General features: G+C 35.6%; 1 long non-coding RNA gene across 1 annotated transcript in view; it reads left to right on the top strand.

Moving 5' to 3' along the window:
* The first annotated feature begins 656 nt into the window (after nt 1-656).
* LOC138686427 (uncharacterized) overlaps nt 657-24,886 on the top strand; it is a 297,726-nt gene continuing 273,496 nt past the window's right edge. Inside the window, exon 1 of the long non-coding RNA XR_011325801.1 lies at nt 657-865. This is a non-coding gene — a long non-coding RNA (uncharacterized lncRNA). The remainder of the gene's footprint in view (nt 866-24,886) is intronic.

A 24,886-nucleotide genomic window follows, 5' to 3' on the forward strand; every position in this document is an offset into this window, starting at 1 on the left:
ATGAGAAAATATGTTTCCTGTATGGAAAACCTAGCTCTGTATTCAGGGTTCTGTGCTTAATTGATGTAAAATATCAGCTAGTGAGGCTGCAAAGGCAAGCAAAGAAGAAAAAGTACCTTTTCAAGTAATGTGCTGGTTAACTGGAATCAGTATGGTTCATCTTGTCATTCCTTTACTTTTCAAAAAGGTTAAGACTTCTGCTTTTTTGGCAGATGGAGTTGGTGAAAATAAAACTGCTTCCATGTTTGTGTATATGACTGTATTGCATCCATTTTTTTCAGTAAATTATTTTCCTGGAAAAACGTGTGTTGGTCAGCTGTGAGGGAAACTATTATGTAAATCTTGAAAAGATTTTGTTTATAAAACAAAATATTCATATACAGGGATTAAAACTCCCCCCCCCCCCCCAAACTATGAAGAGCGTGGAACATTCTGGACTCAGCACTTATTGGCAGTTTAAGTCTGAACAGATGCACATCCAAAAAACATGGACACTTGTCTGCCTGTAAGAGTGGTGTTTTTCAAATTAGTCTCTAAGTCTTCGATAAACATGCTTTCAGTACCTTTGCTTATGGTCAGAAGAGAAAATAATTCAGAATCTGCTCTAAGAATTGCGATTCAGAAGTGGACAGGCATTGCAGGGTTGTAAATTCAGTGCAGTGGTAAAATACGTTATGATCTTTTCCCTTTATTTGTTTCCCCCCCACCCCGAACAAGTTTGTTGTCTTACTGTGCACAAGCTTGTTTCTACAGCAGGGAAGAGAGCAGTGAGGCAGCTCTTGAGTTGCTTCACCATCTGTTTCTCAGCTCTTTGTTCAAAATCCCTGATCAGAAGCTCATAAACCATGTTGTCTTCTGGACACAGGTGAGGATATTGAGGCCTTTCCTATTATGTCACTACTGCTTTGCACTTGTGATGTGTTTGACATTTTTGTCAGTGAATTATTCCTCAGTAGAAGCAGAAATTCACCAGCACAAACTGCATAAGAAAGAACAAGGGTTGCTTGAAGTCTGAATAAAAAAACAAGTATATCTATGTTTGTTTTAAATTCCTACTAAGGTCAGTTGTGTCATATTTTATGTTTAATGAAGAAAAGGGCTTGGACTTGTTAAATACATTATTTACATTTAACCTGTTTGGCCAATCTCAAAAGAAATCATGAGTGTCTTGCTGACAAATCAAAATTTTAAAAATTTATCTTCTAATATAATATATCAACTTTGGCTTTATTGTTTGCCTTACATTTTTAGAAATTTCTTTAGGAGTTCTTTAATATCTTCAGGCCTTTCTTTTCTACAACTTGGAATAATCCTTTGTATGTAATGGAAGATGAGACTCATTATTGTTTGGTCTAAGGAAAAAATATGCCTGGTAAAATCACGACTTTCTAATTTGGCATTAGTTCAACACAGAAAATCAGAATTTGCTAATAATTCTAGCCCATGGTTAATTTTTTCTTCAGTTCAAAATAAAATACAACTTATTCAGCTTCCATGGCTTGTTCTATATCCTTTTCTAACAATTGTGCTTGTGCTGTGCTGTGTACACTTAAACTTTTGCTGAAGATTTTTTAGAATTCTTTGCTGGATTGTACAATGCTGTCCGTAAGGGGATGTGTAAGCAGAGGGGGCCGATGCTGCAGTTCAAAACAAGAAGATGAAAGTAAACAAAATCATACCAAAAAGGAATCCTTTGTTGGATAGTCTGAAGCAGAACCGAAGTGTTCAAAGGCACAGATGATGAGAACCTATAGAGACTCTTTGCAGGTTACTGTTGATTAGATATGGTATGATTTTGTGGAAAATTTTGCAGTAATCTGTTGCAGAGTTCTGATGTCTTTGTAACACTGATTATCAAAACATGGCAAGGAGAGCATCAGGTGCCTTAAAATGGTTAGAGACATCCTTTTGTGCACAATACTCATGATTACAAAAAGATAAGTTCTATTTTTCAGCAAGGAGATTTCTACTTAGAAACCTGCATTGCATAAGGAATGATGAAATGTAGGAGGTACATCTGTTCTGTCCTGCTTTGTTTTCACTTGAGTCCATTTAAGTTATGTTTATTATATTCTTACCCTGTGTCTTGAGAACTGAGGCATAAATTGAGCTGACTGTATTATCCTTCAAAATCTTCTGAAAGGAGATGTAAAAGAAATGCAAGTGTCATTGGCACAGCAAGAGATAGTAGAGATGAAAAGCTGGCATTCTTTGTACAGTGCTGAATGCTGTGGAAATAATCAGTTTGCCTGATACAGTTTAGAAGCAAGAGAGGAAATTAAACACAAACCTATTCAATATGATAGACCTTTCACAAAATCCCAGGTTCCTGGGTATTTTGACAGGAGATATTTAGCAAAATAAGCTGGTAAACAAGTAGCACAGAAGTCTAAAGGCTATTGAGGGTGTATATGTTTAATTTTGGGCTGCAAGAGGGTGAGAAGAATTTCTGGCAGCCAGACAAAATGCTTTAGCCTTTGATATATGTTGCCTTGAACTATTTAATTCTGTTCTGCTGTGGTGTTAGGTTGAGTCTGCTTTGCTGTTATTAGCATATGCCAGTTATTTAATTAACTGACTTTATTAAATGCCTGGAGACATCCTGTAACTCTTAATGAAGTCAAATATGGCAAACCTCTCTTATAGTTGTATAAAGCAAGTGTAGTTAAGAAAAGTATTTGCATACTATAATTGTTGGAGAACATAAGAACAAAGCACTTGAAAGAACAGACCCTACTACTTACTGGTCCAGAGATCTGAATTGCAGCTCTGAGGCTGAAGCACTTCATAGCCCTATGACAAGTGAGGAAAAAGAGAAATGTAATTGATTTTAGTCTTCTGCATATATAACATTCAGCTTTGTTTAATACTAATATTTTTCAGCTGCCATTTGTGGATTTAGCTGACTGAGTTCTATGAATATTAGTGAGTCATACACCTAAATCTACTTAAAATATCTAAGCTTTTATTTACTATTCAGCTATTTAGACTACAGTCCAGAAAGAACATCAGGGTCACATCCAGATTGGGTCAGTTCAGCCTTCTGTCTTTCCAAGGCAGCTTAAATAAAATTGCCCGTGCTTTACCTAAGAACAAGCTAATTGATGTACTTGCATTCTTAACATGTGGTGTGTGCAGAATAGAAGCAGAGTACATGCACACATAGCTTACTGACCATGCACTCACTATAGATTAAACAGATATTTTTTTTTTTCCCCTGTTCATTAATTAAAAATATTCTGGAAAAGCAAAAGTGAGCATATAGAATTAGGAGAAGTTCCCAGAGCATACAGAAAACTATTTTAAGACTAACTAGCTTATCTTCCTTGTATAGCGGCTTTTGCCATGTGACTTTCTGTATACAGAATTTTCAGGAACTGGTATGGCATAGGTAGTACTTACATAGGGGAAATTCTGTGTAATAAAACAACTACTATCAGAGAAGGAACAGGAAATGTGCACAAGCAGAACTGCAAAACATTATCACCACAATAAAGAGTCTGCTCTCACCACAATTGTTTAATTAACGCAAGAGGGAATCCTTGGGAAGACACGTGAATGTATCAATTTTGATATTAATATTTCTTCCTTGCAGTCACAATAATGATTAAAAAAATGCAGTAATACACTAATGGGCCTCAAAACAGAATATAATGGAACTGGAAGTTAGAAAATTGGGCTGGTACATAGAATGCACAACCTTGCCTTAAAAAAAACAATTTGGTGCAAGAAAATCATTGCTCTGGGAATACAGCCTTCCTAACATGGCATTCTGCACAAGCTTAGTTTATGTATCTAAATCTCTATTTGAAAGGGAATGGTTCATTTTGAAAAAAGCTATGAAGAAACTGAATTGCTGGGTGGCTGATATGAAAAAGATAAGGTACTGACAACTCTTCTCATTGTTAATCTTTAAGGATTTTACCTGGGACAAATTCCTCTTGCTGTTGAGACAACTATACCCAATAGAGCTGTTAGATAACATAGGGGAATAATGTTTTCCTGCATTTAGCTTTCTCTAACTTCTTGCCCTCGCAGAAAGTAGTGTCAGATAAAAATAATCTTGTAGCAAACTTATTGTTTACCCTAGAATTGGTATTGTACAATGTATATACAAATTAACATAACAATTGATAATGGCAGAGCCTACTTAGTTGTCTTGAATGTCTCATAGAGAATTTGTATTGGGAGCTACATTTCCAAAAGCAAGGCTAATGTCTGCATCTCAATTTTTACAGCCTTACAGCTGCTCTATGCTAGTGCCTTGCAGTTTAAAGTGAATCTCATTGTTCACATTTGCACATTTCTTCCGATAAATTTGAACAGTGCATTTGCTTCTCTTCCCATGATTGAATTGTTGAACATTTCTTAAGTAATTTCTATGTCAGGCCACCTCTTAATTCAGTTTTCACTGCCAACTACCCACTGACAAAGTGGTTCATCTTTATTTGCATTATTGTTTGCTACATATTTTCTGCCTTGTTCCCTTATTGTTGGCTGCTTATCTGCTGTGACTGAATCTTGTATCGTTTCTCAGCAATCCTCAGTTCTCTCCCAGGCTCTCCATTCTTCAACAAAGTTTATAACAATATTGAACAGAATGATGTCATCTTAGGTCACATTCTTTCTTTCACGTAACTATTTTTATACATGTCCTCTGATCCCATATTGATCACTTTTGTAGGATCTGTTTTTAAAAAAAACTAATACCTTTTCTTGTGTTGTTTTCTCATTTTTAACTCTAGCAGATCCTTTTGTGATTTACTCATTCATTTTTTAGGGCAGGAGAATTGGAATAAAATAAAACTTGAACTAGTCATTGCATTCTTCTTCCATCTCCCATCCTCCACAAGGTTACTTTGTTACTTGCTTTTTGTTCTTCACTTCTCACTTCTTTGTTACCTGCCTCTCCTATATTCACATACCTACATTGTAAAGATACATTTATTGACCCAGAGCTACATTCAGATCCTGCCCTTTCGTACACAGCATTTCAAAATGCAATTTTTTTTTATGTATAGTGCTAAATATTTCTGTGTAAGTTGTTGTTTCCTTTCATTTTAACCTGTAACCACCTCTCTCTGATAATCAGGTTTTATACTCTGCAATCAATAAAAGTAAATTCACCTTCCTGGTTTGTCATCTTACCACATCTCTTCTTTGCTCTCCTTTAGATTACTCTGTGTGTTTTTATCTTTTCCATCATGCCAGACTTCTCATCCGCTATTCTCCCTCAGCACAGTCCTGCAGCTCCTTCTTTGTGCCTCCGCATGTAACGCACTTGCTGAACTCAATCATGAAGTCATTGTCAGTGCTGACCTCAGCGGCGTAGCATAGCACTTGGTATCCAAAAAAGGCCTTCTGAGTCTTGTTTGTGATCTGAGACAAAATGTAAAGTAAACCTGTCCTTATGTTTAATGTTTTCTTGACATTATTTGTTGTTAGCCTTTCTTCAGAAATTATATAGCAAATAAGCCTCAATTTGGCAAATGCCATTTCTGGCCTATATAATTGAGCTCTGGCAAATATTTGTCCAATTTACAGGTTTGCTACTGCCGGAGATGAATAGAACTTTTCTGGTGCAGAGATGAAACTTCTGGTATATTCATATGTTCTCAAGTTACAGGTTGCCAGCTGAGGTACATTAACCTAACCCAAATAGATAGTCCTTGCACAGTGTCAATAGAAAATAAATTGGATTTACTTAAAGCATCAGGAACAAGCTGTGGTAATGGTCACAAGAACTTTCGACAGCAGCAGCTTAATCTCTCATCAGCTTTGAAGTTAACCCTGCTTTGAGAGGAGGCTGCACTGGATGATCTCCAAGTCCAGGGTTGTGATCTTGCTTTTTGCCTTGCTTCCTCCTCACAGGATCCTGAACTCAACCACCTCATGGCCATTTTGTCAGAATCTCCTCCAGCCAAAAAATGCCAAATGTGTCCCAATATTCAGCCATAACCAGATGAGTCATCTTAAAGGGATATTTTCTAACTATATCAACAGAAGATTTTTCTGATGAGTCATCTATACTAAGGCATGCTTTTTACTGTCAGAGGTACTATACCTGTAAGGAAATACAGATTTCATCTAAACTTAAATATTTGTTTGAAGGTTTTGTTTGTTTAAAATGGCTCATATCAATGTTTTTCTGCAAATTGTTCTTATCTGATTCCCTCACTATGTAGAGTTTTAGAAATAATCCCTATGGACTAGTGCTTGTTGGTATTTTGGGCATTAGTTCATGAAGACAGTCCCTGGACTTAATGAATTCTCATAAATGGAGCACAAAAATGTGCATTACAATTAGGAAGTCCTCACCTTGGAGAGAATTTCATTACTGTTCTTTGTAAGTGGTGGATATATTACTGTTAGGCAATTTCAATAACATATTGGAGATACTGCAATAACTAGCACCTACTGGTGTAGCAAGTCATTACCAGAGCATTGTGTTTCTATGTGTGTGTATTTGAATATATCATAGTTTTTGAAGAGTGAAGTATTACTGACCTTGAGTAAAGATATATGCATGATTAGCCTGTGCTAATAAAACCTTAGTTATCAGCAAACCACAGCTTGAAGGATGTAACAGGTTACTGAAATGCACAAATACAAAATGATAGCATAGGTCTTGAAAGTACAAACTCGGCATGATACTAGAGGTATCAAAGCTATAAAGAACTCACTGATGGTCATTAAATTAATCCAACCTCAAGAGCTGTTAAAAGCAGTTTTAGGGATAGCAGAGAAAACAAAGAGCGAGTATCCATCACATTAAAATATATAACTATATACTGTAAATTCATATATAATGTACAATTGTGAACCAATGAGAAGGGAGCTAGTAAGTGCACTGTGTTAAAAAAATATATTAAAATGACCCTAAGCATACCCAAGAGCAAGGTGGAATAAATTATCAACATCATCCTCCTGGCAAAGAACATGGGATGCTGACAAATTGTTGTAACCCTATCCCTCTTTCTCCTTGAGGGAACCCGGCACTATAAGCTGTGAACCTAAAGGAGCACAGAAAGAAGAGCCAAGAAAGAAGAGGAGCACAGAAACCTAGATTGAGAAGAGGAATACCAGAGAAAGAAGTATTTGTGACATCTGTGAATGTCAGTTTTAACTCTATTAGGAACAAGTTGCATAACTGGACTAATAATAATCCTTCAGTTAAACTTGTAAGCCTTTTATGAGACTAATAATAAATTCCTACCTTCACTTAGAAGGTATATTTCTTTAGCCTACATAAATTGCATCGAGTGTTTGGTATGATACCACCTACCCCTGAGGCTTGGATCTTAAATTTGGAAGCAGCAATGCATGATAAAGATGTCAGGTGTCATAATGGTTCTTTAGCCCATGTTCTGTAAAAGTTTTTAGACACCTATTTCCAAGAACATCTCTGAGACTTGACTGTGTTTCAAAGTACTCAAAAATTTTCCCCAAGGTGAACAAACAAAGAAGTGAAAAGTTTCTCCTTTATCCTTTAAACGGAAAGATGGGATCTTGTTACAGTAGTCCCTCACTGGGAAAATGATGCATCTGCTAAACTTTTCCCATTAAGACAAGATGATCAATTTTGTTATGATGCTCCATCCCCAGAAGAATTTATTCAAGTGGATTGGATTAGATCTTGATAAACAGATATGATTGGGTTTTGAACTGGATTGCATTCACAGTAAATAAAATAATTCCTGCTAGGCTCCTGTAGTGGCAGATACTATTTTGACAAGCTTAGTGTTAGTGACTAAAAAGCTGTAGACAGATCTATACAAACTGCAGTTTCAGGGGGATGCTGTGTTACTGACTGACAACTGGCATTTAGGATTTTGCTCTAGAATATTATTTTAAAGAATGATGCTTTAAACTGAAATGAGAAGTGTTGAATTAGGATTAGGTGAAATCCTTTCATCCAATAGTGATTACTCTGTCATTCAAATGGACATTGCCTGATCTAATATTCTATGCTTAGGTATGGTAGGCAAGAAGTTTGTTGATAATAAAAGGTCTGTGTACACTAGCTTCAATCAAGTGATTTAGTTTTCATGTGGTAAGGAACTAGCTTTTAAATCATAGACTTCTAAGTCAGGTAGTGTGATTTAGATAACTTCTTAAATAACTTTTAAAAGAAGATGAATCATTGCAAAATGATTTATTCATAGAATCATGAAAAACATTAGGTTGACTCTGGAGATCATCTGTTCTAACCCTGCTCAACACAGGGCCAATTTCAAAATTGTCAGCTTTCTCAGACCCTCATCTGTTAGCCTTTAAACATCTCCGAACATGGAGATTTCACAGCCTTACTGAGAAATCCAGTTTTTGACTGGCCCCATCTCTGTCAGCCCCCTAACTTGGTGGCCTTTCAGGGGATTTCCTGCAGCATTTCAATGTGTGTCTTGTTCCAGGGACCCCTAAGCTGGACTTAGTTCAACAGAGGAGGCTTTATGAGTGCAGAATAGGGGAGAATAACTTTTTCAATCAGCCTACTGCTTTGCTCAGCAGGCTTATTAATGCAACCCAGTGTGCAGTTGACCTTCATTGTCTCAAGGACACAATTTTGACTCATTTTCAACTTCTCTACTATGGAAGAATTTGTTTTCACTAATGCAATCTTACTACTGATCTATTTTTGATCCTTAGATATGTCAATAACCATTTTTTTTTCTCCAGTTAAAAAGAAATACTCTACTGAACTAAGGAATTAAAAAGCAGGTGCATTGACTTCTATTTACTTCAGAAAAGAAGGTTTTGATCAAAATTACCTTATATCAGTTGCTTAAGTAGCAGTTTTTCCATTATTTATGAACTAATTCATAAAATTTTCTTCCTATACTTTAAATGGTGTAATGCAAACATAAGATGACTAAAATCAGTGTAGGTTTTCAAAATAGCTTTAAAGTTAGATGTATAAAAATGCAAGTTCAGTAATTTTTGCCAGAGGAAATATATTTCTCAAATCACAATGCATGTAGCAGTATGAAATAATTAAACAAGCGGTTAGAAATAAGTTAAAAGAAAAACTTTCTACTTTTTTTTTTTTTTTTTTTCTCATTTTTGGAATCACCCAGGTAATTGACTAATGCCATATATGAGAGTAAAAGACTTTACTGGGAAGAAGATGCTCTTGGTTTTTTAGAATATGATGCAGTAGAGATGAAACTGCAACACATTCTGTTTCCACGTGACAGTATGGGTTAAAAGAAAGTGCCTAGTCTGATAAAATATTAGTTGCACATTGGGCAAATCATCTACTTGGTACTACCATGACTTCCTTTAGAATAGGACAGTGGTATAGTTTGAGATGGAGTGTGTTGTGGTTTAACCCCAGCCAGCAACTAAGAAAAAATAGCATAAATTGCTGAGAATATTTCTCATTAATGTGGATGTTATTTAATATAAGAAGCCAAAGTGATATTTGTTGTTTCTGCTTTTAAAAACAATCTCTTGTGTTAAAGATTCTATGCTTTTGTTTGTAGTTCTAGCAGCATTTGTTTTGACATGTTTAAAAACTAGACTGAATGGTGACTTTATAAATGGTAGAGGGTTAGCTTTTTCTTCAGTAGTAACCTGGAAAGGTTCTGTAAATGTGGTTTTTAAATTTTTATTTCAAATAAAGGTTTTAGCTGAAATTATGCTTTTTCTGTCCCCTAAGCAAGCATCAAGGTTTTAATTTGGGAGGCTGAACACTCTCCTTGTAAAGTTCATGCTGTATGGTTTTTCCTGTCCCAGATTTTCTCGGTATATAACACTTGAGCATGACAGGTACTCTCAAAGAACTTACATGATTAAATTTGTACCAGTCTGGAAAGAATTGCAAGTTGTATATAAACGAAGTCTCTGCTTTCCATCTTCTCCAGTCAATCCCATTATGTGTATAGCAAATACCTAAATAAGGAGAAACCTGTAATGTTCAATAGATTCTGTCGTAGGATCAATCCATTTATGCTGCTTTTGTCATCTGCAGAAGACAGGTATTTGAATTTGGAGTGTCATGCTGGCAAAAAGAGATTTAATAAGTTTCAATGTCAGCTGGAAAACTTGGGGACAGTGGAACTATGGTGTTAGCATAACCAAGGACAAATACAAACTGACTAAAGGAAAGATGGGGAAATGGGTTCAAAAATCTCCAGAACCCTACAAAACTAAAAAGGCAGACAAAAATAAACATATTTCTTTTCTGAGGTGCTGTATCTTTCTATTGTTTTGATTATTCGTATCTGCAATACTTGGGAGTTTACTTTGCCCTTGGTGATTCTTCCAGAGATTTTTGTTACTGGAATAAAAAGCCCTATAAAGTTAGGTCATTAAAGCAAAACTGCAAAAGGCCATATATAATTTCCCTCTTAGGAGAACTGTAATGATAAATCAGAAAAGGAAAAAATAAGCATCAGTAACAAAGCAGTCCTAAGAAAATATGTAGCAATTTTCTGTTAATTTCTTTAATTTTTCCAGTTTTTAAATGACACCTGTAAGACCCACTGTTGATTAATATTCGGGCCCATTTCTGACATTCATTTTAATTTGAATAGTAATTCGTGTGACTCAGTCTCATGGAAAATGTTCAGAAGGAAGAGCATCAGTCATACCAGCACAGAGGATACAAAATAAAAATAAATAAAGTTTTCTGGAATAAATTTTGGACTTTCTTTGGAAGACACTGGCCCTGTCCTTGAAGAGAATAGCAAATGAAGTCCGTGAAGACAAACTGTTCTGAGAGTCAATAGATGCAGTATCACTGGGAAAGAGAGAACATGTTTCTGCCAGGCATGTTTGGGAATAGGGACTTGAATATTTTCTTTAATCTTGTCATAGCTTATTGCTGCTAACTTCCACAACAAAGATGGATTTTCCTTTGTGGCAGTGAATGAATATGCTTCCTGAAGAAGGCTTTGACAATCCACCTTTTTCACATTCAGTTGTTTTATACATCTTTCATTCTTACTAGAATTAAGTAGCTCATTACTTAATAGAATTGTAATAACTTTTAAAAAATGCTGTACCATTACATGTTACATCCAAATCACTCTAAATTATATCAGATTGTTTTCTCTTTTAGATGTAGAAAGGTAACCCTGTTTAAGGCTCAGGTTATTCAATAATGAGGTCCGCAGGCACTGTGGTGACTTGTGCTGGATTATTAAGTTCAAAATGCTAGTTCTTCAAAACTAAGAAATCTCTACTGAAATTTCCTTCTCATTTCAGATTTCCACAACTATTTCTCACTGGATGCACTTTGTATTTACATCTTTGAGAACTGGATTTAAAAAAAAGAAAAGACCAATGTACAGAGATTGATCAGGAATTATTGATGGTCACTCTGAAAGTATGAGATTGTATAGAGATTCAGAAACAGTGCTTGCTAACTGCAGAGAACTGCAGGAATGACTGGGAGAGAGAGGAGTGAAGTCAGTTTTCAAAGACATACCAGGCTTCATATTGGGGTTCATGGATTCAAAAACAAGTCACCAGGAGAGTGGTCTCAGAAATAATTATTTCATTCCTATGACTGGTTTTGTGTCACATCTGCTTTAGACTGAGCAGCATAAATTGACATTAAAAAACCAAGTTCTGTCTTATTTTTGAGCATAACATCCTTTATTTCTCTGTGAGCAAATATTCATAGCAGTGAACAAATTCTGTTCATAATCAAGGGCAAAAAGACTCTTGAGACTCTTCCACTTCAGCACCAGGAAGAAAAATGTTTTCAAAATACCTATAAACAGGAGTTGCAAGTGTCTTCAGCTGTTCACTCCCTATTGCTTTGCAGCCAGCTTTTCATCACTGTCTGTAAGCTAGGGCTACATATGTTGCTGCAGGGACTCCCTTTTCTTCATCAGTTCTCAGCAGTCCAGGATTAAACATATTTGATTGCTTAATATTTATCCATTAAGCTAGTAATGAATAATTGCTGAAATGGTTTCCTTCAGTGAATGAGTGGCTGACATTTTTCTGATGTCTTTTATTTTAAGAGCTTAGGTTAATTGAACTCTAAATGAAAAGCTTCATTCTGAATCTCTGAAGCCAGTGACATTTTTTCATGACCTCAAGGGGAAAGGTGTGAGGCCACATGGGCACAATTTGGGAATTCCTTATCTGCATGTCTGGTACTTCTGTGGTACCAGCGTGAATGGGATTAAAAATCTGAAGAGAATTGCGGTCACCAAATCAGTACTATGCTCTCTGCAGCTGAGAATAATTTTTTTTGAGCAACTGGAGTTGTTTATTGTGATGAAAGTGTTTAGGATCTCTGTCTGCATGAGAATGAGTAACAACTGCTGGGAAAAATAGGCCCAGATCTGTACACATCCTGAAATCTCAGTTCTCAAAAATGCACTTCATTATGCTTACAAGTGTACATATTTAGATGTACGCGTTTCATATATACATTTAATGCAGTGAAATTAATGAGAACACTTAAAAGTTTAAGTAGGAGCAGGTGGCTAGGTAGTACAGAATAAGATTGATAAGAAAGAAAAGAGAGAAGGGAAGAGGCAGAAGTGCAGCAAAGTAGACCCAGATTATTTCTATTACAGACCTTTTCTAACAGAAGGTGAGTAGGATTTTTGCTGGAAGCATCCACCAGTGTTTTAAATGGGCTGGTTGTAGATTAAATTAAATACAAAGGGAAGGAGAAGGTTTAATGTAGAAGAGTAAAAGAGGCATACAAATAATTGATGCTTTTGTTCACTAGTGAAAATAATTAAAAACCAACTTGAATTAATTCACAACTTAAAATTATTTTTTCCCCTATATTTTCATTTCTAAGTTGAATAAAACATAAGTCTTTGAGCTTCTAAGTGTGTAAGGTTTTCTCGTAACTAAATTTTTGACAAGCATGAAAAACATAAATGTAAACAAAAACGATTAATTGGAAAATTTCATTTTGAAAACAGAAGCTAAATATATCCAACAATACTGAATTTGCCAATAATTTTTCAGTTCTTCCTCTTCTAAGTTAAATAATCTTCATAGCAAACCCTCTGAGGTTTTTTGATCATTTGTTTTAGCAAATGGTATATTGGAGAAGGAATCTCTTGTAAGTATACCAGTGATGGATCTGAAACAGTCCATCACAAAAGAGCCTAAAGATATGTAGGAGGACTGTGATGTCCTCATCACTGAACATTAGTAGATCAATAAAAGGGAGAAATGGAGCAGTAGTTCTATACTTCTGACTCTGAAATACAGGATTTTTTGGCTTATGACCCTATTTTAACTGCTGTGATCTCCCTTGAGGTCACAACTGCTAGTTTGGGAGCCACTGAACTAGAGTGAAGTGTTATCCAGGAGGTGCAGAAATGAAGCTTGACAGCAGGCAGAGATGCCTTCAAGCCAAGACAGTTCCCCATACTGCTCTGAACTGCTGGGTCTGTATAACAAGGAAGGTGTTCTCTATTGGCTTGCTTTGATGTAAGTGAAAAAAAGCTATGAAGAGGTACGCTAACAATCTCTTGTTAGCCTGTATTTGAGATCATTTAAGGTAAAAGTATAAAATAGAATAGCTCTACCCTCACCCCCATGTTATCTTCTGTGTGGAGTCATTTGACAAGTTAGTTTCTTGGGTTTGTTCACATTTGTTTCTTATTCTCTAATTATGGTTAAAATTACTTCCCACTAAGTCTGTGTTTTCTCCTAATAAGACTGCATTTATAGCAGTCTAAGTAAAACTTTAGGTTTTGAACTAGCCTGTAGTAATGATTTCTGTTATTACAGGGCAGTAGGCTGTCGGCCTTTGATAGATGATGCCTAATCAGCTACTGGGTACAACAGCTGAAGATCACACTTGTGCTAAGGAGGAAAATAAAGCCTAGTTAAAACTTGTGTTTGTAGTATTGTAAGTAGTGACAAGGATTCTCTACTAGGGCTCTATGCGAGGAAGGAAAACTGCAGTCTGATCAGTTATTTTAGGAAGCTACTTCTGTGGATGCTAAGCAGCCTGATAGAAATGAAAATACTCAGGGTGTATTTTAAAGATACATACATACATAGATATACATACATAGATATACATTATTTAAAGTTTATATTAATGGATCTTTATTTGATTTTCCTTCTTTTATTTCAGAAGTTTTTTATAACAATAGCAGCTGGGATTTTTTTCTTTTTCTATAACTACCTAATTTTCAATGAGAAATATCTCTATTTTCTGAATAGAGGTAGTTTACCATATTACACATTAGCACACTTTGTGGGGGAGGGTGTTCTGAAGGTCATCTCAGAGTCTCTGTGATGGTTATGAATTTTGTTTTCACTTGGATCATTAGTTACCATGAGAAAGTAAAAATTAACTTTTGTTTTTGCTGTAAAAAGGAAATTCAGTTACAGCTGTTACTGTAGTTGTGATTTTTTTTTCCAAATTAATCGATGTTAATAAACCAATATGCTGTTTCTGATGTTAAAAATAAGATATATTCTGTGCTATCATGCCAGTGCTTGTCTTTCATCTGACAATGAATCGGTGGTGCCAATACTGAAAATCAAAATTGGGAACTGTGCTAGAGTAAGAATACGTCTTCATACAAATAATGTGAAAATTGTTGGTACTTTACTGAGCGATATTTTGAATCCTGGAAATTTCACAGGAAAATAAAAATACAATCCCCATTACTCAGCCCAAATGATCTTGCTGGTACTGAGCTCTTCCTTTCTTTGCTGTTCAGTTGTCTTCAGAATACTTGACCTCTGACATTCCCAGGATGTTGTCTACCCCCGGTCCCTGCTGAGGAGTGGAAAGGAGATCTAGTGATGGACCCATTAGTGGCTGCCTGCCCGGCTCAGGCTATTGGAGAGGGCATGGCCTGTGCTGAGGTCACCCTTGGCTTCTGGCTAAGCTTCCATTAGGGAGCAGCTAAGCCTTTATTATTAACTACCTATTTGTAATGTGATTATAGGAGTTGAGGACTGCATTGAGCTTCATGATGGATGAATACACAGGAATATAATATTTTCTTTCTTCAACTGTTTACAAACTAAAATCAAATTGAGTTATTAATGGATGATAACTGATGGATACATCTGCTTGCATCTATATGGTTACAAACTCCCATACTTGCACAACTAGATATTTTAATAGGAGCCAGCATAAAGATTCATGACCGTTTGAGGTGGGTTGTAACCACTCTTGTCATATGCAGACAGCTTTATGGGTCTTATGTCCAGAAAGACCATGTAAATAAAAACTTCTGGCTCAGAATGAATGCAGGAAATCTTGTTTTGTGAATTTCGTGTCTCATACTTAATCCTTGATCATAAAGCTTATTTGTACATTTGACTGCTCAGGCTTGTGTTAAAAGAAGTATCTGTAATGTTGTTTGAACAACAAAATAAAGCAAACTAGGATGGAATTTTAGAAAGATAGATAATATGTTACAGTGAAAAGAAAATTAAGCATGAGAAGTATTGAAGAGGCGGACTGTTCAAGAGCAGAGAGAGTGTTGTAGAAGATCATAGGAAGAGCAATGCAAGAGTGAAGTAATGTGGAATTAATTGTAGGTTACTTTATTCCATACATCTGAAAAACCTGAATTGGCTTCATTTCTGCATATTCAATGGTTCCATTCGAAGTTTGTGTATGTCTATTAGGGACATCATAGTTCTGCTTTAAGTAGAGGAAATAGTACTATTCTAAATATCAGTTTGCTGTAATTTTTGACAAATCGTGACTATTGTCTAGTGAGTAATGTCTTGTGATTACTTCTTTCTCTTAAGAGGCTGGACTATGACTGACTTCTATAGAAACTGCTACTCCACAGATAAATGTTTAATTATTATTTGGAATTGTTTAGAATGCCCAGATGAAAGACATAGGAAGTGAAGAATGGCAACATGCTGTAGAATGCCATTAATTTACAGTAATTGACATATCCAGTGCAATCACTGAATTTTATGAAACAGTCAATAAGGAGCAAATCATACTTATTTGCAGTCACGAGGCTTAGACTGTCTCTCTTGTTGCAGCAGCTGTGATTCAATTCCTCTACAGAGGGAGTGGAAAATGGTTTCCTGAGACAGGGAAAGGGTCAGACAGTGTCAGAGTCACTTTTTCACATAGACTTATGTGAGGAGCATCAGAAGTATGCAAAACATTACCTATGAGACTTCTCTTTGATTGCTTCATATTTTCTTGCTTCTATTTGGAGAAGGCATTAACTAACTTAATGCAATGGGATAAAATGAACTATTAGAGGGCTGAGGAAGATTAATAGATCATGGGCAGCTTGTCTTTTGGCAATAGACTGTCCTCACAAATGATATTGTGGGAGCAAACCTGACTAGTATGAAGTGGGGCAGAAAGGCAGAAGGGAGATACTTCTTCCTTTTGTAAATCTGCTGTGATAAAGTGGAAGTGAAAAATGTAACATTTGTTTCAATGATTTTGCATAGATAACTGCTTAGTTGTATATTTCCTTATGTTTGTAGAAGCCAGAGACTTTCTCTAGATCTTAGATGTAATTGTTGATTCGGTTGCTGTTTAGAAGACCTTCCTGTACTTTACTCTCTGATCATAACAAAGAGGATGTATAAGATCTTTTTAATTATGAAATAAATCCAAGATAGCAATAGAGACTAATAGTTCGGTACTCTGAGTTGCTAAATTGCTATTTACAATCTTTGTATCAACTATTTTCTATTGCAGCCTAGGTTTTTATGAGCAGAGCTGTGCATGTGATAACATCTCTAACATGGTTTATTTAAATAAAGCGAGCCACAATGATAGAAATGTACCCCAATGCTGGATTAGTCAACCTGTTGTAACTGAACAGTACATCACTATTAAGGTTCATAATGGGTTTTGTGAACTCAGTAGTTTCTCATCTAAATGAGATACTATGGGATTTATATGTCTTTAATGGTAACTGTTCAAGATTTGTAGATGTTAAAACCAAATTTAAGTGCCAGGCTCAAATGTTTTCAGATATTACAGCATTGTTATTGGCTTTTCCCAAATGTCATCAAAATAGATGAGCACAGTAATAAAAACCTCATGTTTCATAATACGCTAATAGTTAGAAAGCAGAGATTTTTCAACTTTTCCCTTTATCAAATGGCAGGTAGATTAATAACTGAGGTTATCATGAGTACAGAAACACAACAACATACAGTGATTCATGAAACAAGGTGGGAATAAATACTAACACTAAATAGGGAAAGAATGTACTCTGTCACCTCATCTGAAATCCTCTATTCATGCAGTAGTTAATTGCTGTACTGTTCAATTGAAGTATATTTATCTGATTAAATTAGCATGTAATGGTATCTGAGCAGTTTAAGAATATATACATCAAAGGACCTGTTTCTGGTGAGTGGAGTAGCAAGCCCTTCATTCTATGTTATATACCTCGTGCCAAAACACTGAAGCACTCAATGTAATGGGCAACCAGGCCTCTGAGCGGCCTCTTGGCTTAGCTCTGGATAAGGAGTGTACAACACAGCTCAAAAAGAAGGGTACTGCAGTGTAGGGGGCTTAGAGGAGCTTGAGGGGGTTGTTTTGGGGGTCGTGATTTGTTCTTTGAATCCTAAAGTGACTGATTCGTATTCTTTTGATCATAAGATTACAATAACTGAAATGTTTGCAACTTTCACCTGAGTATGACTCTACAAAGGGCATCAGAAAATTGTGAAAGCACCAGACATAACATGGGATGCTGGCTTTTGGCCCCTCAATAGCTAGTCTGCTCTGAAGTCATCAGCTCATGTATGGCTGTGCTGGCTGCAGGACCAGAACCATAACACAGGGAAAAAAATTGATGTGTTCTCAATTTAAGAAAAAATAACTTCAAATGAAACATTCATTAGTATATATCAGTGGTGAGCCATGCTGCTGCATAATGAGGATTAAATACTATATAAGAAAGTGCGAAGACTGTACAGTGAGTATCCTTCAAGAAAATTTTCCCCAAATCAGTCAAGTCAGTCAGCTTTTATGTATGACTTGAATACAGTCTGATCAAGCCACAGAATAGTTTTCTTGGTCAGAAATAAACTTCTGGCTTGTGCTGAGGTTAAGCATTTAGAGCTTTCAGCATTTAGAGCTTTCAGTCAGTGTTGGCTAGCTGAAACAGGAATGTGAACTAGAGCCGCTCACTGTTATGGGTCATAGCCTTTCCTCTCCTTAATGTTATTAAAATGATAACTTGAGGGTGTTTTCAGTTAATGAGGTAATTACTCTATCCTGGATTTGACCTTGGAGTTTATCACTCATTTAACAAGAAATGGGAAGCTGAGATATGTCTTTGTCACTGGACAAATCTTGAAAATTTTGAGTATAAGAGCCAATCAAAGCGAAAATATTATGGTGGTGAATTGGAGTATATAAATTTGCATATTATAGTGTTGCTGAGAAGAACCTGCACAGTGATCACGCAAATCTTTTAACTCTGGCTAATAATGGCTGTCTGTCAACTGCAATGCAGGGATGCACATGCTGCATGTCACTGAGAAGTACTAATATAGCATATTTGCAAATAGCAAAACCAATTCATAATGGAAGGAAATACATAACTAAGAAAACTTTTCTGCATAACTAAATTCTCATTTGCTGAATAGGTCCTGCTATATAATTAGGATCCCTCTCTGCTTTTAAGCACAGCAACTTTAAATAAACAAGTTAAAAACCCACCAACTTTACTTATGAAATTAAAAATTCTCCATTTATTCTCTTTTCTTTAAAAAAACCCATGCTTTGAATACAAGGGCAAACTTCCTTTGCTGCTGTAAAATGGGGATTTTAAAAATATAGTTAAAATAGTAGCCCAATAATAGATAAAAAGGAATTAAGGTTTTAATCATTAACTATAAGGAGGGGGGGCACAATTTCCTCTTAGATGGCATATGTAGGAACAGTTGCCATGGATATCTGGTTTGGTTTTTTTTCTGTGGAGAATATAGAAATTTGTATTTTCTGAAACTTCAGGGGAAACAAGGAGCAGGTGGAGCTGGCAGGCAAATTTGGCTTCAAGAAAAGAAAAAGAAAAAGTAATCACACCCTTTTTATCGCTTCTAGTTGTGGTGTGATGTAAAAGATTCTGATATATTTTTCTGTAAATTTATAGAAAATATTTTTTGGGGACTTAAAACACCTGTCTAATGAAATAGATGTATTGGTTTGCAGTACTCTTCAATAGAGTGTTTTTCTGTTTGCTTGCTTAATTTTACTATGTTGGTATGAACAGCAGTATTATAATCTAGTTAAATATGTCATCATAGAGATTATGAATTAGGAAATTTAGAATTAGGGATCTTTTATAAAACACATTTAGTTTTTGGACTATAGTTCCATTTTAAGCATATATGTCCTTTCCTTTGCCGGAGATTGTAGGTTTGTGGAGAGGAAAAAATGTATTTATATAGTCTAGCACACTCAGCACAACTTGCTCTGTTGTTAATTCAAGTTATTGTAAGCCTCTTGCCCTCGGCCTCCGAGCAGAATATTTCTTAAATTTATCTCCTTCCTCCGCACGTGTTGTCCACTAATTATTTTCCTCTCCACAGTAAGCTTGGGTTTGTGTTTAGTTTCCCTTAAGGTAGTGAAGATGTTAGTTTAACAGTCTCCCCTCCACTCCATCATTTTGTCCTGTCCTACACTCTACTAAGGGGGGGATTTACCAAAAATTTAGTGCTGAGAGGCTGTGGTGGAGAGTGTCCCCCAAACATTGTTTGGCTGGCAATTGCTTTATCTGAGGCTGTGGACTCTCCTTAAACCTGTATTTCCTTATCTCCTCCCCTCTTTCTTCCGTCATGAAGGAGATGATATCCTGACAGTCCATCTCTTCACATGGCAGCTCCAGCTTTCATCTCATTTAACCAGTGCCAACGAGCTCTAATTCGTTAGAAGGGAAAAACAGGCTAGATTTGCAAAATGAAAATTCATTCCTGTAACTTTATAACTTGGAACTTTTAAGGTGCTTTAAAAAAAAGACAATTTTGCAGAGTCATCTTAAGGGCTGTACTCTTCCATTATACTGGAATATACAAAAAGAAATAGATTTTGTATTTAAAATCAAATTATGCATAAGGGTCTATTTATATAAAGCCAATAGGAACTGTATACAGTCATCAGAAGATATAATTCATTTTATAAATATGTTTTCTTTTTCTGTAAGCATTCCAATCACCAAAATTGAGCTTCATTGCATAGAAGTTATGATATAAGACTTAAATCTGAGAAAATAAGTTTCATGTGTTAATGCATGCAAGAATATAAATTTTTCACTCCTTGGAAAATACTTGCTTACCCCTGTAGGAAACATTTCCAAACATTAGCAACAAACATTTCAAATCTAGTTTGAACTTTTGAATATTTTTACTTTTAAATGAAAATCTAAACATCCTGACATGGAAATGAGAACTTCAAGTATGGAAACTATTCATCCAATTTTAAGTTTAGTGAACAAATTTGAAGTGCCAGAATGTCATGAACTGACGTTTTAATTTTTAAAAATCTAGTAAGAATTGACATGCATTGCACAAGGAAACACAATGCAACACACAAGGGAATTAAATGAAAATGGTACTGGGGCAATAGAATTAGTACTTACATTTAAGAGAGTTTGTAGGAAATAGAACAATTAAGTGTAGAACACATGGATGTTACCTAGCTCAGACTGTGCTTAGCACTTCAGAATCAACTCTCCAAGAATATGATCAACTACACATAACAGTTACTTTTAAAATGCTTTTATTAATTAAAAAAATAAAAATCTAAAAATGCATTTAATGTCTAGTAAAAGGAAAGGATTGAAATTCTAGCCTGTAGTAAATAAACATGTTCTTTTATAATAGCAATTTTTAGGTAAGTAACTTATAGGAATGTCTGCATCAAAGTCCTCTTCTAAAAAACATGATTTAAAGTTACTGGGATTCTTTATATTCCTGTTTATGTGTAATTAATTATTAGTTTTAAGACCATATGTTTACTTTTGCCTATCTGTCCTTCGGGTCCTTCACATGAGATGCATCTTTATTTTGTTAACTTTTTTAAACTATCAGAATTAGATCTGGAGTTTGCTGTTCTCCAATGAGAATATAATATACTGTGAAGCTAACTTGTAAGAAAAGTTTCCAAGAAAAATCAAAGGTAAAAAATTGCGTTAACTTTTAAAGTCAACCAAATGCTGATATTCGTATAAAGCTCCAAAAAAAAAAAAAAAAGTTGAATTTTTTTTAAAGGGTTTGGGGGTTTTTTTACTATTTATTCCAGAAATGTGAAACAGTTAAGTTCTGCTACTTTCTTTCAAATCAAGTAAAATGTTAAATCAGCTAATTTAATGCCTGTTCAAAGGGAGTCTTAGAGCAGCACCAAATGCTGCTGTCCTGGCAGCTTAGCATACTTTTGCTACAGGAAGTCTGCTTATAAATAATAACAAAATATAGGAGCAGTGATTTACAAGATCTTAATATCATATTTCTAAATATTAAATTATTTCTGGATATTTCCTTTCACTATTATATTTCTGTTACCAAATCATTTTATGTCATTAGCAATTCCTCCCCAAAATGTTTTTTGTTAATATTTTAATGTTTCAGGTATGTTGACAGAAAGTTCTTAAATGCAAATAAAAAGACATCAATTTTAAAAATTAACTAGACTGAATAAACCATAATAACATTAACACTACAGAGCAAATCATAACTCAGTGTTCATATATGTGAAAGATATGGAAGCTAAAATCACATCAGATAATTTGAGTTACAAAGTTAGGGTATTTTATTGGTAAGTGGTGATGTCTAGATGATTTTAAAGAGAGTAGAACTGGACCCTAGCCTTCAAAGAACATCTTGGTAGAGAAAAGTGAAGGACTTTTCCAAAAGTTAGACTAACCATAAATAATTCTTAGTCACTAACTCTTCTGGGTTTTTTTGTTTGTTCATAACATTATCTAATAACTTTAATAAGACTCATGGACAAACTATAAATATTTTATAAATTTTGATCGCAGTCACCCATTATTTTCTTGTCAACATTACTGACCACATTTCTCTAGTTATTTCCAGTAAATCTTTCTCTTTATACAAATAGTGCAAACCAGGACAAGATGTCCTTGGCTCACAGTTGTGCCTATTTTAATCTATATTCAGATCTAGCTTCTAAATTATTATGTAGCTGAGCACAGGAGTTCCATTATGTTGTGTAAAACAGTGAACAGCAAAAAGAAAATCCAGTTGAAAATAGTTGTATGCTCTACTATTCTAGCCTCTGCCTTTAACGAAGAAGATACAGAGAATATTTAGTCATTCTTGTGGGATTTTAGTCATCTCTGATTCAGTTAAACCATTTTGACAGAAACATAATTAAGCTTCAGTGAGTTAAGTACTGTTTTTTCCAGCACTCTGAAAAAGTTATTTAGTATTATGATTATGTTCAGCAATTTGACAGCAAATACATATTTCAGGTATTCAAATATAATTATATATATTCTTAAGACTCAGACAAAGATTTCAGCATGATAAGACTTTTGGTTTTGATCATGTAAAAATTGTTCCAAGTAAGTGTATGTATGGAAATAAAACGTCGGAGAAATAAATTTCCTACTCCTGTACTTTGGCTGGAGTGGATGTTCGGGTTTGTGATTGAATAATTGTTTTTAATCGTCATGTCTTGTAGCTTTTACTTGTAATTTTTTCCTGAAACATGTATAAAATAGTCTTTGGGAACAGTGAATGATAGAATTTCCTAAGAATATGAATAGAAAAAGAAATATTTTTTAATTACCTGGAAACTAAAAAAGTTTTCATTATCAGCTACTGTAGTAATAGAGCAGATGATGCAAACATTTACACAAAGATGTACCTTTTAGTGTCTAAAATGCTTAGTCTGCTGAGAATTTGACTATGTTTTCCTTGAGGGATAATCAGAACAATAAAATGAAATTAGTCAATAAAATTTTCTAATACCTGTCTCTATCAAAGATGCAAAATCTGCCATGAGTAATGACAAATACACAAGGACCATGATACCTGCTATCCATAGAAGACTGAATAGTTCACTGGAGGTTATTATTTACTGTGATTTATCACATGTAAGAAATTATTCAAGTATATTGTGGCTGATGGAGTAAGCTCAACATGGCAGAGAATGCATGCTCCTGTTCTTTCCCCAGAAGCATTGCAATGACTTCAGAGTTTATATCAGTGAAAACTCTAGAAAAATACCACAAGCCTGAAAAGTACTGCTATTTGTGTTGTAATACTTCGCATAAGAAATATGTTTGGTTTGCTAATGACATGTAATTTTTACTCTTGTTTTCAGCAGATAGGTAGATTTTGGGTCCATTTTTTTTCTAGATCAAACAAAAGGCATCATCAGTTTTAATCCAGCTAGAAGGAAGATACTTATTGTTAAAGAACGATTTAAAGAACAGTGTGATAGCTGTGGATTTAATATTTGCAATGTGTGTTGTGATTTTCAGATCCTTAACTGCTCTAGAGGTTCAGGTGGTACTGATGGCCAAAGCCACTTCTGGTTTTTGAGTGTTTGGACATTTGTAACTATGCTTCCCAAAACCCAACCATTTAAGTATGCCTTTGGAACATTTCTACTGAGAAGCTGTATTTGGAACTACACTCAAAGATAATATGCAAGTCTGCCTAGTAGCAAAACAAGATTTCTTGAATATTTTAACAAATTTGGTGAAATCAATGGGCCTATAGGATCAAATCTGTTAATATTGACCTCTCACTGTTCTCTGTTTTGTCCTCTGTTCAAAAGTTTCAGACCCTCAGGTGTCAAATCTTGGCTGCCTACCCGTTGTATGAAAATAGTATCAAGATGCAATTTTGAAAGTTTTTTAAGGTGTGGGGTTTTTTTAAATTTAAAAATCAGATCTTATTATCATAAGGAAAATTATCTGAGCATCTAAAATTTGGAACATTTATTAAAATTTAAATTTTACTTTATTGCTTACATCCTTTCTGTTGACCCTTACAGCATTTTGGGAATCATTTAGGCAGTTTTAAAGTTGGGCAGAAATAGAATCATAGAATGGCTTGGGTTGGAAGGGACCTTAAAGATCATCTAATTCCAGCCCCCCTGCCATGGGCAGGGACACCTTCCACTAGACCAGGTTCCTCAAAGCCCCATCCAACCTGGCTTTGAACACTCCCAGGGATGGGGCATTCACAGCCTCTCTGGGCAACCAGTTCCAGTGCCTCACCACTCTCACAGTGAAGAACTTCTTCCTTACATGTAATCTAAATCTCCCCTCTTTCAGTTTAAAGCCATTACCCCTTGTCCAATCACTACATGCCCTTGTAAAAAGTCCCTCTCCAGCTTTCCTGTAGGCTCCCTTTAAGTACTGGAAGGCTGCTATAAGGTCTCCCCAGAACCTTCTCTTCTCCAAGCTGAACAACCCCAACTCTTTCAGCCTGTCTTCATAGGAGAGGTGCTCCAGCCCTCTGATCATCTTCGTGGCCCTCCTCTGGATCCACTTGAGCAGGTCCATGTTTTTCTTATGCTGGGGGCCTGTCGTGGTTTAACCCCAGCCAGCAACTAAGCACCACGCAGCCGCTCACTCACTTCCCCCCCATCCAGTGGGATGGGGGAGAAAATCGGGAAAAGAAGTAAAACTCATGGGTTGAGATAAGAACGGTTTAATAGAACAGAAAAGAAGAAACTAATAATGATAATGATAACACTAATAAAATGACAACAGTAGTAATAAAAGGATTGGAAGGTACAATTGATGCGCAGGGCAATTGCTCACCACCCGCTGACCGACACCCAGCCAGTCCCCGAGTGGCCAATCCCTGCCCCCCCACTTCCCAGTTCCTAAACTAGATGGGACGTCACATGGTATGGAATACACTGTTGGCCAGTTTGGGTCAGGTGCGCTGGCTGGGCATGAGAAGCTGAAAAATCCTTGACTATAGTCTAAACACTACT

This window comes from Haliaeetus albicilla, chromosome 8 (genome assembly GCF_947461875.1).
Source record: "Haliaeetus albicilla chromosome 8, bHalAlb1.1, whole genome shotgun sequence".
Taxonomy (NCBI): domain Eukaryota; kingdom Metazoa; phylum Chordata; class Aves; order Accipitriformes; family Accipitridae; genus Haliaeetus; species Haliaeetus albicilla.